The 17,138-nt window shown below is 51.1% G+C and overlaps 1 long non-coding RNA gene across 2 annotated transcripts in view; it reads left to right on the plus strand.

Moving 5' to 3' along the window:
• The first annotated feature begins 702 nt into the window (after positions 1–702).
• The window catches only part of LOC140409485 (uncharacterized), a 36,425-nt gene continuing 19,989 nt past the window's right edge, over positions 703–17,138 (plus strand). For both annotated transcript variants that reach the window (XR_011940352.1, XR_011940351.1), the window contains exons 1-2: positions 703–740; positions 994–1,064. This is a non-coding gene — a long non-coding RNA (uncharacterized lncRNA). The remainder of the gene's footprint in view (positions 741–993; positions 1,065–17,138) is intronic.

Consider the following 17,138-nt stretch of genomic DNA (forward strand, 5'->3'; position numbering starts at 1 on the left):
GTCTCCAGACATTTTGAAATATACTTCAAATGCTGCCGTAATCCCCCGGCATACAATGAAATGCCTGTGCGAGCTTTCACATTCTGATGCAACCCCCCAGATTTGTTTGCTTTGCTGTGACAAACTGGAGCAGCCAGGGCGGCTGTAGCATGTTAATAACATGTGGCATACTTTGCGAGGAGGCAGCAGCGGTTTTCCACACTCTCAAACTTTCCAGACCACAAACTGCACATAGGCAAGATTATCTTCAGGCTGACTGTTTATACAGTTTATCACACATGGTATTAATGACAGACTTGGTTTAACATAAATACTGCAATTAAGAAAGCCTTCAGCTCGCTCCAGTATAAAGGCATGTTTATTATGACTTGTCCACCATTTAGACTGCTCATTTGCGGCCTGCCAGTCAGAACCCATAGTTTTCTTTCAGGCCTTCTCATCAGTTGGCAAACATCGGGTTTCTGGCAAATATCATTTTTCTCTTGTTTGCCACTCTCCGTCTTTTTTTTTTTAAAGCTTTGCTTTCATTTGACTTATTCCCTTAGGTCTCCTATTTTACAACCTCCTTACGTTCTCTCATTTCCCTCAACCTCCCCTCGCCCCCCCCCCTCCCCCAGTGGGACCGGGTTAGGAGAGTATGCAATTCTGGAACAAATTAACAGAAGAATTCCTGGCATGGTGAAGTCAAACGTTATGTGCAGCAATTAACAAGATCAACTGCTATGGAGCAGAAGTGGCTGGTAAATTTGTTGCATCGTATAGTTTTCACTTATGTCTTTCATTTATTTCCATTTTTTTGGCTTGGTGGATTTTAGGAGAGCAACAACAAGGTGTGCTTTATACTATGGCAGTCTACTGTGAAACCCATGGGTTGGAAACCGGGGCTGTGAAACTGGGCTCTGTATTGTTGCCCTTTTTAATACTGAGTTGGATACTATCCCACCAGCTTCGCCAAGAATGTTGCCAATTAATAATGATGATATTGTTTTTCAGAGTCGCCAAGTATCGAATGATACCACCACAAGGTTCAACCGGATATTGATCAAAGACCCAACAACCAGTCAGTGAGTTCAAGTTCAATAATGGTTTATTTACACACAAGATTAACTCACACATGCAACATAAAAACACTACAAGCTAAATTATACCTAACACTACAACAACCTGTACTTAACTTCAGGCACCTGGCTTTGGCAGAGGAATAAGGCCTTTGTTTGGATCTGGAGTGGCTGGGTCTGGAGAAGTAACTTCAGTTCTGCTGGGCTCATCCGTCTGGTAGCGATACTTGATCTTGAACTTGCTTCTGGTCGTGGTGCTGCAGTTGGCTTCAGGTATAGGCCGGGCCGAAGAGTGCCGGTGTGCCAGGGCCAAACGAGATCGAACACATGACAGTGTCTCTCTTTATCCTTTGGGGTTTCGCGCTCTTTTGGGCGGTCCTTAGCTTTGGACCCAATAATTCAGCAGGCTTTGATTACTGCCTTCGATTTGAGCCAATAAAGGGGCGGGTGCCTTGATGGCTGGGCGAGTCCTGAGCAGTCATTGACCTTGGCTGTTTGGGCTTCTTGGGTGAAGGGAGTGGTGCCAATGTGTCTGGAATTGTATCTGATACCTGAGTACCAGTCCTTTGTCCTGGGGAAATGGGCCATTTGGAATGCAAATCGGCTAGGGGATTCGATACTGTCTGGTTCTCTGTTAGCAAATATACATTCTGAGTTTGCCTGAATCCTGCATTGGCCATATTTCCCTTGAGTCTTTGCGAGTATCCATGTTTCCTTTGTCAGTGGCCATCCCAGATGGCTGCAGTGTGGAGGACCTGAAGAGAAATAATGGCAGCTGGACTGCACCCCCCCCCCCCCTCCGCTCCGCTGCCCCCACTCTCTCCTTTATTAAATAGCCAACCATCCAACTTCCAGATGAAGTGCTTCTGCCTCGCTCTTGCATAGTGCATGGAAGTATTGCGGTGCATTCTCAGAAGAGTTTTAATCGCTGGCTGAGTTTTGAATGGTGTAGCTTGCTGCGACCTGACAGAGAGGCTGGAGGAGTTTTCTACGCAGCAGCGCTTTTCAATTCCCATACCGGCCTCCCTAAACAGGCGCCGGAATGTGGCGACTAGGGGCTTTTCACGGTAACCTCATTGAAACCTACTCGTGACAATAAGCGATTATTACTTATTACCCTGTGTACCGAAATCTTGCAAGAGTTCGGGAATGTTGAAGTTGCAGTTCCTCTTAACCGGCAACACAACTGAGAAATGGAACACATACAAAGGGAAATGGTGTGCCGAGGGAGAAAGCAGAGAGCTCTCAACTGCCCACCAAGGGTATTCAGGGAGCACTTCCCATTCCTCCACTTGTGCCACAAGAGAGTTGGTTGTCATTCAGCAAGAATGTGGTCATTCGACTGTGCCACCTCCTCCATTTCCATTTCCGGTTCGCAACACCCCCACCCATGGGTTTCCTGGCAGCATGGGGTGGCTTCAACGGGAAATCCCATTGACAAGCGGTGAGAGGAGAGTATCCTGCAGCCTTGGAACAGGGCACTTTGAGATACCGATCATGTAATGTCGCTGGACCGGCCATTTGCGCGGGCAGTGTCACATCGCAGCCTGCAGTGTTAAAATCTTCTAATAATGCTGTTTGTTTCTTTGAACCTCTGAGGCCTGCAGACTTCATTTTAAAACCACCACAAATACACTGGCGACGAGGTCGTTGAATAGCACTTGTAGTCACCCGGAAAGAAAAATAATTCGAAACCTGAAAGCTGGTGATGGGGAGCCAAACAACAGCTGCAGCCACCAGAGGAACTGAAGAATCATCGAGGAATCCAAGGAAAACAACTTTAGAAAGAGGCTCGCCATTTGCTCTGCCCGAAACAATTCATAACAGTGCCTGGAGCACCGTGGGTAACAAATACCCTGCTATAACAAATTTAGAGTTGGAAGCGTTGTAAAATACAGTAGGAAAACGGGCTGAGCTCAGGATTGCCTTGTTTTGGGAAGAAAGGAAGCAAGGTAGTGCTAAAAATACGTGGCAAATTGTGCATTGCAGGTCCTTCCATAATGAAAAATGGCAAGGGTTTTTGGTGCCGTTGTTTGATGAGAATACAGTGCGATGGAGCTTGTATATAGAACAATGTGGCTATGTTGACACAGAGGTTGGCCTACAACCAAGGGGAGAGGGCTCAGGCAGGTGGCGGGATGTCGGACCTCAGAGTCCTCACCACTTATGAAGAACGGACTGATATGCCATCAATTAAGACGGAAAACGCAGAGTGAATTAACTATGGCTTTAATTGACTTACAACAGAGCTGGCAGCGTGCCAAAACCGTACAACATATAATATAGTGGCAATACTGTTCAACACGTGGTTTCACCACATTCACCCCCTGTTTAAAAAAAATGTCCGGCGAGGGTGAAGTGAACAAGTTGCGTCAGACATTGAGTCTGACGGAGGCTTTGATTGTCCGCCGTGACCGCCTCAGTTCCGGCTGTGGTGTGGGTATCGAAGTCGGCTGAAGCGTTGAGGCCTGCATGCCCGGGAGCAAGACAGCCTCTGTGTTCTCAGGTGGGTGGGCAGCAACGGGGGAAGGGTGTATATGGTCGGGTCGAGTAGTATGGAGAGGGGAGGAATAGAGTCGGGAGCACCGGTGGCAGTCGCTGGGGAACCTGCGGATGCCAAATCCCGAAGGGAGACTGTGTCCTCCCACCTGCCATGGTGAGCCACGTAGGCATACTGGGGATACTCATGGAGGAGAAGGACCCTCTCTACCAGAGAATCCGACTTATGAGTACTCACATGTTGTCGGAGGAGGACGGCCCCTTTAACCGTCAGCCAGGTCGGGAGCCAGACCCCTGAGGTGGACCTTCTGGGGAAGGCAAACATCCTCTCGTGGGGGGTCACATTAGTAGCGATGCAGAGAAGCGACCGGATGGATTGGAGCGCCTCGGGAAGGACCTCCTGCCAGTGGAAGACTGGGAGACATCTAGACTGTAGGGCAAGAAGGACGGCCTTCCAGACCGTCGCGTTCTCCCTCTCCACCTGTCCATTCCCCCGGGGATTGTAGCTGGTAGTCCTGCTTGAGGTGATGCCCTTGCTAAGCAGGAACTGATGCAACTCATCACTCATGAACGAGGGACCCCAATCACTATAGACGTAAGTGGGGAAACCGAACAAGGTGAAGACACTGCTCAGGGCCTTGATGACTGTGGCAGAGGTCATGTCTGGGCATGGGATGGCGAAAGGGAAACGTGAGTACTCGTCAAGGATGTTGAGGGAGTACACGTTACAGTCAGTGGAGGGGAGGGGCCATTTGAAATCAATGCTGAGGCGTTCAAAGGGGCGTGAGGCCTTTACCAGGCGTGCTCTGTCTGGCCGATTGAAGTGTGGTTTGCACTCCGCGCAGACCTGGCAGTCCCTGGTCATGGTCCTGACGTCCTTGATGGAGTAAGGCAGGTTGCGGGCCTTGATATAATGGAAAAGCCGGATGACCCCCGGGTGACAGAGGTCATTGTGGAGGGCCCGCAGTCGGTCTACTTGTGCGCTGACACAATTACCGTGGGAAAGGGCATCTGGGGGCTCATTAAGCTTACCAGGACGATACTGGATATCATAGTTGTAGGTGGAGAGTTCAATCCTCCACCTCAATATCTTATCGTTCTTGATCTTGCCCCGCTGTGTGTCACTGAACATGACTATTGGTCAGTGAGGAGAGTGAATTACCTGCCGGCCAGGTAATGCCTCCAATATCGCAGAGCTTCGACAATGGCTTGGGCTTCCTTTTCGACGGAGGAGTGCTGAATTTCAGAGGCTTGGAGGGAACGGGAGAAGAAAGCCACGGGCCTTCCTGCCTGGTTGAGGGTAGCGACCAGAGCAAAGTCAGACGCATGTACCTGGAACGGGATGGATTCGTCCGCAGCGTGCATCACGGCTTTGACAATATCTGCCTTGATGTGGTCGTAGGCCAGGCGAACCTCCGCCGTCAGGGGAAAAACAGTGGATTTGATGAGTGGGCGGGCCTTGTCCACATAATTGGGGACCAACTGGGCATAGTACGAAAAGAACCCCAGGCATCTCTTCAGGGCCTTGGGCAGTGGGGGAGGGGGAGTTGCAGGAGCGGGCACATGGGGTCGGGGTCGGGCCCTAGGACTCCCGTTTTCCACAACGTAGTCAAGGATGGCTAGTCGGGTTGTGCGGAAAACTCATTTCTCCTTCTTGTATATCAGATTAAGGAGCTGGGCAACGTGGAGGAATTTCTTGAGGTTAGCGTCGTGGTCCTGCTGATCATGGCCGCAGATGGTGACAATATCTAGATACGGGAACGTGGCCCGCAGACCGTACTGGTGAACCATTCGGTCCATCGCTCGCTGGAAGACCGAGACCCCATTGGTGACCCGAAGGGAACCCGGAGAAAGTGGTAGAGGCGGCCCGCTGCCTCGAAGGCAGTGTACTGGCGGTCCTCCGGGCGGATCGGGAGCTGGTGGTACGCGGACCTCGGGTCCACGGTGGAGAAGACTCGGTACTGCGCAATCTGATTGACCATGTCAGATAGGTGGGGAGGGGGGTACGCATCGAGCAGCGTGTACCAATTGATGGTCTGACTGTAGTCTATGACCATCCGATGCTTCTTCCCAGTCTTGATGACCACCACTTGAGCTCTCCAGGGGCTGTTACTGGCCTCTATGATCCCTTCCTGCAGGAGCCACTGAACCTCCGACCTGATGAAGGTCATGTCCCGAGTATTGTATCGTCTGCTCTTAGTGGCGACGGGCTTACAGTCTGGGGTGAGGTTGGCGAAGAGTGAGGGAGGGGTGACCTTAAGGGTCGAGAAGCTACAGGTGAGTGGGGGCAGGGGTCCATCGAACTTCAGCGTGATATTCTGGAGGTTGCACTGGAAGTCGAGACCCAGAAGAACTTCCGCGCAGAGGTGTGGGAGGACGTAGAGCCTAAAGGTTTTGAAATGTACGCCCCGTACCGTGAGAGTCACGGCACAGTACCTGCGGATTTGCACGGCATGCGACCCAGAGGCCAGGCAGATTCTCTGGGCTGCGGGTAAAATGGGACGGGAGTAGCACCGTACCGTGGCCGGGTGTATGAAGCTGTCTGTGCTCCGGGAGTCAAAAAGGAAGGCCGTCTCGTGGCCATTGATCCGGACCGGCATCATAGATTTTGCGAGGTGACGAGGCCGAGACTGGTCTAGGGTGATGGAGGCGGCCACGGGACGGCGGACTGGCTTCGGACGGCGTGTGGGCTTCGGACAGCGGGCGGGTCGGTCGAGAGTAGCAGAGGCCAGCTGACGGACGGGCGAGCGGGGGTTCCGGGAGGCGGCGGTGGACTTCGAAAATGGCGTTGGACTTCAAAAATGGTGTCTAAGATGGCGGTGCCCTCGACGTCCACGAGGGTGCCGCGTGGTCAGAGGCATAGGCACCCATATTACGGAAGGCTACCTCCAGCGATTCAGCAAGCTGCACCGTTTCCCGGAGGTCAAGTGTCTCCCTCTCTAGCAGGTGCTGGCGAATGCAGTGTGAGTCAATGCCGGCAACATAGGCGTCCCGGATCAGAAGTTCGGTGTGCTTAGTAGCCGACACTGCCTCGCAGCTGCAGACCCCACCGAGCACCCGCAAAATGCGCAGAAATTCTGCCAGCGACTCTCCAGGGCGCTGACGCCGCGTGGCAAGGAGGTGCCTGGCGAACAGTCCATTAACCCGTTTCACATATCGTCCTTTCAAGATATTAATGGCTTCATCAAACGAGGCCGCGTCTCGGAAGATGAGAAATATTTGTGGGCTCACCCGGAAGATGAGGACTCGCAGCTTATGCTCCTCGGTGACAGCGATGGCGGCAGAATTGATGAAAGATTCTAGACAGCGTAGCCAGTGTGCGAAGATGACATTGGCGTCGGCTGATTGGGGGTCTATCTGCAGGAGGTCCGGTTTGAGACCCGGATCCATGTTAAACAACTCTTTAATTTAATGTAAGTCAATTAAATTGATATGCCGTCAATTAAGACGGAAAACGCAGAGTGAATTAACTATGGCTTTAATTGACTTACAACAGAGCTGGCAGCGTGCCCCAGAATGAGGCAATGTGAGAGGTCGCAGCTCATATACCCAAGCCCTAGGGGGAGGAGCCACGGGCAGTGCCAAAACTGTACAACATGTAATATAGTGGCAATACTGTAGAACACAACCCTGGAGCGGGGGTGGCCGAGGACAGATCGGTCACCAATGTGGATGTTGGCGCATGGCTCAGAGGTGAGGTACCACTGGCCGCCACCCAGATGGCCTGTCAAAGGTGATTTATTATTTCCATACAGGATGCCCATCCCTCCCTCTGACCACATGTTCATTGTCCCGCAGGACCTCCAGTCAACGGCGCCAGCCCATCTGGGATGGTCCCCCCCCCCCCCCCACTGCCTCCCATGAGAATACCTCGGAGGAGATCGCCGAGGATGCCACCGTAGACACAGCACAGCTATCTCCCCCACACATCACCAGCTCAGAGACTCATGCCCCGGTGGACAACGTTAGTGGCCAGGCTTTTGGGGCACAATCGGGTGAGCAACAGCTGTGTCCCGGTCAGATGCTGAGCCTCTGGGCCAGGCTTACTCAGAGCTGATGCAGATGATAGGATGCAGCTGTGATATTCAGAGGGGGATGCCAGCAAACCTCCAGCAGATTGGAGGAGTCCCAGAGGCTACGGGGGCAGGAGATGGCTAGAGCAATATGTGGCATCAAGGCCAACACTACTAGGATGGCGATGGCAGTGGAGAGCCTGGTGCACGATGTCAGCAGCATGATTGGAGGTGCCTAAGGCTTGGCTCAGTCAGTGACAGCCATGGCTGAGGGCCTCAGTGCAATGTCTGACTTGCTGGGGGATGTAATCCAGTACCAGGCGGACCTTGATGAGGCACAGGGGAGCATGTCCCAGCCTCAGACGGGAGGTGCTGTGGAGCTCATACCAATTGCAGGTGCACATTGCTGAGGGCTGCAGAGCATGGCCCAATCACTGAGGAGCATCGCCAAGGGTGTTGACACCAAACTGCGGACATTGGGGAATCTCCTGGGCTGGTAGAGTCAGATGATGTGAAGCAGTCGGGGCTCCCACCAGTGGCCCGACCTGAACTGAACCCTAGGGCGCTATGGGCACTGATCGGGAGGAGGGGGTGCTGGATGCCAATGTGGACCCATCCTTTGGAGTGGCGACAGTGGCCACCAGCTCATCCCGGGTTCCACTGAAAATGCCGCATCTCGAAGTCCGAAACAATGTTGCCTGGCAGGACATGTGCCGCCGGCAAGTGCGTTGTGTGCCCTCCGGCCCCAGAGCACAGTAGAGCCCGGAAGGTTAAGCACGTTGAGAATCACTGAGAGGGCACTGGGGGGCGGGGGGTGGAAGGGTCGAAAGAGTGTAGGCAGGGGGTAAGGAGGGGTGTGTGCATTGTGGGGGAGTCTGTGGGAGGGGTGGGGAGAGCCTGCCCCCACAATTGGGAGGGTGGGGCAGTGGTGGACACTTCTGTGAAGCCCATTAAAATATCTGCACCTCGACCAGTATGACGCCTCTGGCACTTTCTTCCGCTATGCGGGCCGAGCATCAATCCCATGTCCCATCTCCCCACACATGGGGCTCTTGGACTCCTGCTGTGAAAAGAAACAAGCTTCAGGCCAAAGTTGCAAAAACAAGAGCTGAATACATCAAATAGGAAACTGAACACAGGAAAAAGTGTCAAATGGTACAAAAAGGCCGTGAGAAGGAACTTGATACATAGTCTGCAGCTGACCAGTCATTAAATGTATTAGTTATTGCTGGTGCACTGGGTCACTCCGTTACTGGACGGTCAGCCAGTGAAGAGGGTGGTGAACACTGGGGCAGCCGCCTCGTGGTGCCAGTGACTGTTTATCAAGAAAAGCTCCGACATGCTGCTCTGAAACCCTCGAAGATAGTGTTAAAAACATACACTGGCGAAGTGGTTCCATTGCAGGGCCGTATTGGTATAAGTGTAATTAAATGGACATATGGCATATTTTTCCTTGCAAATAGTCAAAGGAAATTATCCATCACTAATGGGAAGAACTTGGCTGGAAAATATCAGATTAAATTGGACCGAGGTAAATCTCATGACGGATTCCGAATCACAGTCTACCCAAAATCTTGAAGAAACATGCATTGGCTTCAACAGTAAGCTGGGAACACAAAGGCTATCTCAGTAAGGCTGAAGGTCAATGAAGAAAGTCAGGCAAGATGCTTAAAGGCTAGGTCAGTGTCGTAAGGAATCAGACCCAAGATAGAGGCAGAATTAGAACAGCTGGTCAGAATGGGAGTCCTTGAACCCATTAACATGAGTGATTGGGCCACGCCGATCATATGAAAAAAGACAGATCTGTACATATTGGTGGTGATTTTAAAATCACTATGAATCCAGTACTGTTTGCAGAGCAATACCCTCTACACTTGATTGCTGACTTATTCGCTGGGTTGGTTGGAGGCCAACACTTCAGTAAGATTGACCTCAGACAAGCATATCTTCAAATTAATGTGGATCCAGATTCACAACAGTTCTTGACAATTATGATACGCAAACGGTTATTTTGATATAAAAGACTACCATTTGGCATCACTTCTGCACCAGTGTTCTTCCACCGAGCTGTGGGCCAAATTTTAACCGGAATTGTCAGAGTCCATTGTTACTTCGAGAACATCTTGGTTATTGGAAAGAATGAGTAAGAACATCTCCTCAACCTGATACCACACTCCAGAGATTAAAAGATTATGGATTAAGAGTCCGAAAAGACAAATGTGAATTTTTCCAATCTTCCACTCAATATCTGGGACATGTCATCGATGCCAAGTGTCTGCATAATTCTTCTTCAAAAGCCAAAGCCATTGCTGAGGCACCCGCACCTCAGAACGTGAACCAACTTTGATCTTTCTTAGGCTTACTAAATTATCGCAGAAGGCTTGTCCCTAATCTGGCTACTATTCTAAAACCCTTAAACAATTTACTGTGTCAAAATAAAAAGTGGAGATGGGTACATCAGTGTGAGAGAGCATTCATGCAACCAAAGAGGCACTACTCAAATCAGATGTCCTGATACAATTTTACCAAATTTACCCCTGAAATTGGCATGTGAAGTATCACTTTATGAGGTTGAGCCGGTGATTTCCCACAGGTGAAGAGAAGCTGATAGCCTTTGCATCCATGACCTTGAATAAGACCAAAAGTAATTACATGCAGATAGAGAAAGAAGCCTTAGGAATAATTTTTTGCATAAATGGTTCCACCAATTCCTGTATGGCAGGAAATTAACTTTATTGACAGATGATTGTCTACTAACAACAATTCTTGGACCTCCTACCTGGACTCCATCACTGGCAGCAAGCAGGATGTAGAGGTGGGCATTGCTCTTGTCAGCACACACATACATAATCAAGTATCATCAGTCAAGCCTTCATGGGAACGCAGATGGGCTTTCCCGACTACCATTACCAAATAGTTTGTCGATAAGCAGGTCGTGTGGAAACATTTTCCACTTCAAGCAGGTAGATAACACTCCTGGAACCGCAGGACAAGTTAAGAAGCATGCCAGAAATGATCCAGTACTGTCAGAGGCCATGGACATGCTGCTTTGAGGAAAGATCTCAGGAGCAAACCCTGAGTTAAGGTCACATTGCACCTGAAGACTTGAGTTATCTGTTCAGGCAAGTTGGCTCTTCTGGAGACTGAGAGTCATCATTCCACCACTATTAAGAAAGCATGTATTAAATCAATTACATGAAGGCCATTGGTATTGTAAGGATGAGATAAAGGAGATAGCCAGGAGCTATTTTTGGTGGTGCTGAAATTGAGGAGAAGGCGGGAATGTGTTTGTCTTGTGAAAAAGTGCAGAACCTGCTGCAATTAGCCCTATTTACACCCATGGTAATGGTCAGGAGGGGCCTGGCAAAGGGTACATGTTGATTATGCCAGACCTCTTGAAGGGCGCATGTTTCTTGTTCCAGCCAATGCTCATTCGAAATGGCCTGAAGCTGCCATCATGAAGTCAACAACAGTGGAGAAAACAATTCAGAGACTGGGTGAAACCTTCAGCAGATTTGTTACCCTGAACAACTCATGAGTGATACTCGACTGCAGCCCATTCCGCAAAAGTTCGTACACTACTGGAAGGGGAATGGAATTCAACACATCCGATCAGCTCCTTATCAGCCTGCCACAAATGGGCCAGCAGAACATTTTGTACAGACAATGAAACTATTGTTGAATGTAACCAGAGAACAAGGCTCATTGCCTAAACGTTTGAGTCAATTCTTGCTCACGTACAGGAATACTGCGCACTCAACAACCCAAGTTTCTCCCGCATTCATAATGGTTAGACGTCAACTGCACACACATTTAATTTGCTGAAATCACCTAACAAAGAATTGCAGGATCAGGTCATATGGCAAAAGTTGTGTTTTTTGCCAAGGTCAAGAAGTTCTGGTAAGGAACTATACCCCAAGTCAAAAGTGGACACTTGCCACCATTTTAGCACAGACAGGACCGATCTCCTACATTGTACAAATTTGAGACTGCACGATATGGAGGAGACATGCGGATCAACTTTTGGCGACAGGAACTGATCTTCCAGGGACAAAACTGACATAGAGTCAAATCAAGCTGTGCCGACGGCCAGGGCCTTCCCGAGAACCTGACACTAATCAAACCAACTGGGGAACGCAGTACCTCAGTTGAGAACCAGAGACCGAGTCAACCTCAGAACACTTTGTCCACTCCAGATAAGATGACCTCAGAAGACATTCAAACCAAGCCAAAGACACCAGAGGTTGCAGCAAGCACTAAAAGGCAGACGCCTGAGGTTCACCGACAACCACAAAGAGAACGGCGACCTCCAAAGCGACTGACTTATTGACTGTTGTTGATTGTTTATGTTGCTAATTGATTGTTGGTGTTATACTGTATATTGGCTCAGGGACCTTTGATTTAAAGGGGGAGGAAAATTTGTGTATTCATGGTATGTCTAGTGTTTCCTCACTAGCAGCCTTGCAGTGGAATGGGAGTACTTTAAGAGACCAATCTCATCAGATGACATCGGCCGTTTGCAGGGGCTAACTGGCAGTGTATCACAGCAGCCTGCAGTGTGACCGTCTTCTAATAAAGCTATATGTCTATTTGATCCTCTGAGGCCTGCAGACTTAATTCTAAAACTGCCACAGGAGACTGTGGAGCATACCATTGGCATCCTGAAGCAGCGTTTCCCCTGCCTGGTCTGTTCAGTGGGGGATTCCCTCCAGTACTCACCAGAGTGGGCATTGAATATCATGGTGATTTGCTGTATCCTCCACAACTTCACTACACCATAATGAGGGCTTATTCGTCTGCCACCAGGCCTTTGTAGACCACCTTCAGGAGAAGAGGATGGGAGAAGGCAACTAGGAATCCTTTCCTCCATACGTTCTGTCCATGAGCTGCTATAGAGATGTTGGTTCCACTAAGACATTATCACTTCATTACCTCTCCTCCCCAATTCCTGATGCAGCTGTTACTTACTACCACAATATCAGCTTGGCCACAATCCTGCTGTAAAAGCCATTAAACAAATGCTTTCCAATACATCTTTATCCAAGAAACATCTCCAATAATGGATACAAAGCTGAACTACTCACTCTTGTGCATCGCCTTTCTGCCTGTCTTGGTGCACCGACACAGTGCTATCCCAGTGGCTGCAGTATCACTGAAGGAAGGTTGCTGACTTCTACTCGGGGAGATTTCAGAATGGCCTTGCTGTATGACCTCAAGCAACTATGGGCCTTAAGGGTCTGCATTTAGGCTATACCATCTTGGAATAGGAAACAACAGTCTGGACTGACTGGCTGGAAGGCAACAGCAACGGCACAGGTGAAATGGCAATGGTGGCAATGCTGTTGCCCTGAGAAATGCCTCTGGTTACACTCCTGGTGTGGCACCTCATCAAACTGAGCAATCTGTTTTAGGACAGATTTCTGGACCACTGTGGGATTCTGAATGCACCTTTGAGCACTGCAATCTACAGTCGTGATGGCACAAAGCATGGGTCTCATGTCCTCAGTCTGAGTTTCCAGGTAAGCCTGCCATGCACCAAGAAACTTGATGTGTATGTTCTTCACATGTTGAAGATCTGACCTGAGTCCCCTGTAACAGAACTTATCAGCAACCTCGCCCTCTGTAGAACTGACACATGAAATGTCCTTCCTCTCTAACCTTGCTGCAGCCCGCTCATGCCGAGTGAATCACCATGTGCAGATCACAACTTTGTCCTATCCTTTAAAGTATTGATAAGGCATTTATGACAGTGTTTCTTCCTCATAGGTCTGTAGCCACAATCGCTCTTCCTTAATGGACAGCAGTAGCAGTTCTTGCTTATCTGAAAGCAGAAAGGCCAGTGCAGGGGTGAAGGAAACCAGGTGTGGTGGAAAGCACGTTCCATTGTTACACCATCTACAGCTTTCTCTTCATGTCAGACAGCACAATGTGGGTAAGGTGGGTTTTTAGAAGGAGCATAAAGCAAGAACGTAGCACAATTCTCAATGTTTTCAGTGACACCAGATGCAATGGATTCTGCTACATCTCTCCCCATGAACTGGAGCACCTTCTCCACCAGAGATAGTCAGATGAAATCGGTGTATCCGTCCACTCCCAGTTTTGCTCTGCTCCCTCTCCAGTTATGGGCCACGTTGTCCTGCAGAAAGAGGGAAGAATGTCAGTGGTCAGCTTGTGACGTGTTTATGTGATGTGCTTACCACATCACAGCCGGAGGTAGGTGGAATCAGCGAGACATGACTGAGGCTGACAGCATTGCTGAATGTGGAAACTTGAGATGGAGTTAACTGAACATTATGCATGAGTCTTGATTTCTGCTGGGTGATTGATAGGAGTCTGGTATTGGGGGTTGTAGCGCACAAAGACTCCGAGAGACGAATAGAGCGAAGTCGATGAGGCTTTATTAAGCGTGACTGTTCCCCCGCAGTTCGGTAGCAGACTGGCCTGCGGGGGAGGACTCCGGCTTCTTATACTCCGCCTTCAGGGCAGAGCTAGAGGTCAACGGCCAACCAGGACCCGGGATCTGTCAGCCAATGACATCACGGCTTCACAGTCCCACATGACCCCTAATGCCTACTACCACATTCACCCCTTGTTAAAAATAAACCCAGCGCGGTGATGCTTCGCATGGTGGTAAGGGTTTACAAGGCTGGTCCTGGGAGGAAAAACTTTTGCATGCCATTACAGTATGGACAAGGTTTTTTTTTCTTTTCGAAGTATTTACAGTAATCGTCAGGAGAAAAAGACAAAATGTTCTCGTTAAAAGTCCACATATTGTAATGTTAGATCGACGCCACGAGTCGGTCGGGCGGTCTGGTCGTCCGTGTCGATCGCCTCGGCCCCGGTGGTGGTGGTGGTGCTTGTTCCAGTGTTGCCGTCTCCGGGAGCCTTACGGTTTCAGCTTCGGCTTCCCTACTGGTCGGGCCTGGGAGGAGGACCGATCCTCCAGGGAAGGGGGCGGTCGCGGGGTGCGCCGGTGGCAGGGAGGGGGTGATTGGTGTCGGGGGGGGTGTGTGTGTTGCCGGCGGGCGCCAGATCTCGCAGGGAGACCGTGTCCTGTCGGCCGTCGGGGTACTCCACGTAAGCGTACTGCGGGTTCGCGTGAAGGAGGTGAACCCTCTCGACCAACTGGTCCGACTTGTGCGCCCGCACATGTTTTCGGAGCAAGATGGGTCCTGGGGCCGCCAGCCAGGTCGGCAGCGACGTTCCAGAGGAGGACTTCCTGGGGAAGACAAGGAGGCGCTCATGAGGCGTTTGGTTAGTGCTAGTACACAGTAGTGACCGGATGGAGTGGAGAGTGTCCGGGAAGACCTCCTGCCACCGTGAAACTGGGAGGTCCCTGGACTGTAGGGCCAGTAGGACGGTCTTCCAGACCGTGCCGTTCTCCCTCTCTACTTGCCCGTTCCCCCGGGGGTTGTAGCTGGTCGTCCTGCTCGAGGCTATACCGTTGCTGAGCAGGAACTGGCGCAGCTCGTCACTCATGAAGGAGGACCCCCTGTCGTTGTGGACGTATGCGGGGCAACCGAACAGTGTGAAGATGGTGTTCAGGGCTCTAATGACTGTGGCCGCTGTCATGTCAGGGCAGGGAATGGCGAAGGGGAAACGGGAGTACTCGTCCACCACATTCAGGAAGTATGTGTTGCGGTCGGTGGAGGGGAGGGGCCCTTTGAAATCCAGACTAAGGCGTTCAAAGGGACGGGAAGCCTTGATCAGGTGCGCACCATCCGGCCTGAAAGTGCGGTTTGCACTCTGCGCAGATGTGGCAGTTCCTTGTGACTGTACGGACCTCCTCCAAAGAGTAGGGGAGGTTGCGGGACTTTATAAAGTGGTAGAACCGAGTGACCCCCGGGTGGCAGAGGTCCTCGTGGAGGGTTTGGAGGCGGTTAATTTGTGCGTTGGCACATGTGCCGCGGGATAGGGCATCGGACGGCTCGTTCAGCTTTCTGGGACGGTACAGGATCTCATAGTTGAAGGCGGAGAGCTCGATCCTCCACCTTAAGATCTTGTCGTTTTTGATTTTGCCCCGCTGTGCATTATCGAACATGAAGGCGACCGACCGTTGGTCAGTGAGGAGAGTGAATCTCCTGCCGGCCAGGTAACGACTCCAATGTCGCACAGCTTCCACTATGGCTTGGGCTTCCTTTTCCACTGAGGAGTGGCGGATTTCTGAAGCGTGGAGGGTTCGGGAGAAAAAGGCCACGGGTCTGCCCGCTTGGTTAAGGGTGGCCGCTAGAGCTATGTCGGAGGCGTCGCTCTCGACCTGGAATGGGAGGGACTCGTCGATGGCGCGCATCGTGGCCTTTGCGATATCCGCTTTGATAGGGCTGAAGGCCTGGCAAGCCTCTGTCGACAGGGGGAAGGTTGTGGTATGTATTAGGGGGCGGGCCTTGTCTGCATACTGGGGGACCCACTGGGCGTAGTATGAAAAGAACCCCAGGCAGCGTTTTAGGGCTTTTGAGCAGTGCGGGAGGGGAAATTCCATGAGGGGGCGCATGCGTTCGGGGTCGGGGCCTATTATCCCATTGCGCACTACGTAGCCCAAGATGGCTAGCCGGTTTGTGCTAAAAACGCACTTGTCCTCGTTGTACGTGAGGTTCAAGGCTTTAGCGGTCTGGAGGAATTTTTGGAGGTTGGCGTCGTGGTCCTGCTGATCGTGGCCGCAGGTGGTTACGTTGTCGAGATACGGGAACGTGGCCCGCAACCCGTGTTGATCAACCATTCGGTCCATCTCTCGTTGGAAGACCGAGACCCCGTTTGTGACGCCAAATGGGACCCTTAGGAAGTGGTATAATCGCCCATCTGCCTTGAAGGCTGTGTACTTGCGGTCACTTGGGCGGATGGGGAGCTGATGGTAGGCGGACTTGAGGTCCACAGTGGAGAAGACCTAATATTGGGCAATCCGATTGACCATGTCGGATATGCGGGGGAGAGGGTACGCATCTAGTTGTGTGTACCTGTTGATGGTCTGGCTATAGTCTATGACCATCCTTTGCTTCTCCCCTGTCTTTACTACGACCACCTGTGATCTCCAGGGACTATTGCTGGCCTGGATTATGCCTTCCTTCAGTAGCCGCTGGACTTAGGACCAAATGAAGGTCCGGTACTGGGCGCTGTACCGTCTGCTCCTAGTGGCGACGGGTTTGCAATCTGGGGTGAGGTTTGCAAACAAGGATGGGGGCTCAACCTTGAGGGTTGCGAGGCCGCAGATAGTGAGTGGGGGTATTGGGCCGCCGAATTTGAAGGTTAGGCTCTGCAGATTGCACTGGAAGTCTAATCCCAGTAATGTGGGGGCGCAGAGTTGGGGAAGGACGTAGAGCCTGTAGTTTTTGAACTCCCTCCCTTGCACCATTAGGGTAACTATGCAGAAGCCTTTGATCTGTACGGAGTGGGATCCTGCAGCTAGGGAAATCTTTTGTGCGCTGGGACGGATGGTCAAAGAACAGCGTCTTACCGTGTTGGGGTGGATAAAGCTCTCCGTGCTCCCGGAGTCGACCAGGCATGGTGTCTCGTGCCCGTTTATCAGCACCGTTGTCGTGGTCGTCTGGAGCGTCCGGGGCCGAGCTTGGTCTAG

Source organism: Scyliorhinus torazame, chromosome 3, assembly GCF_047496885.1.
Source record: "Scyliorhinus torazame isolate Kashiwa2021f chromosome 3, sScyTor2.1, whole genome shotgun sequence".
NCBI lineage: Eukaryota > Metazoa > Chordata > Chondrichthyes > Carcharhiniformes > Scyliorhinidae > Scyliorhinus > Scyliorhinus torazame.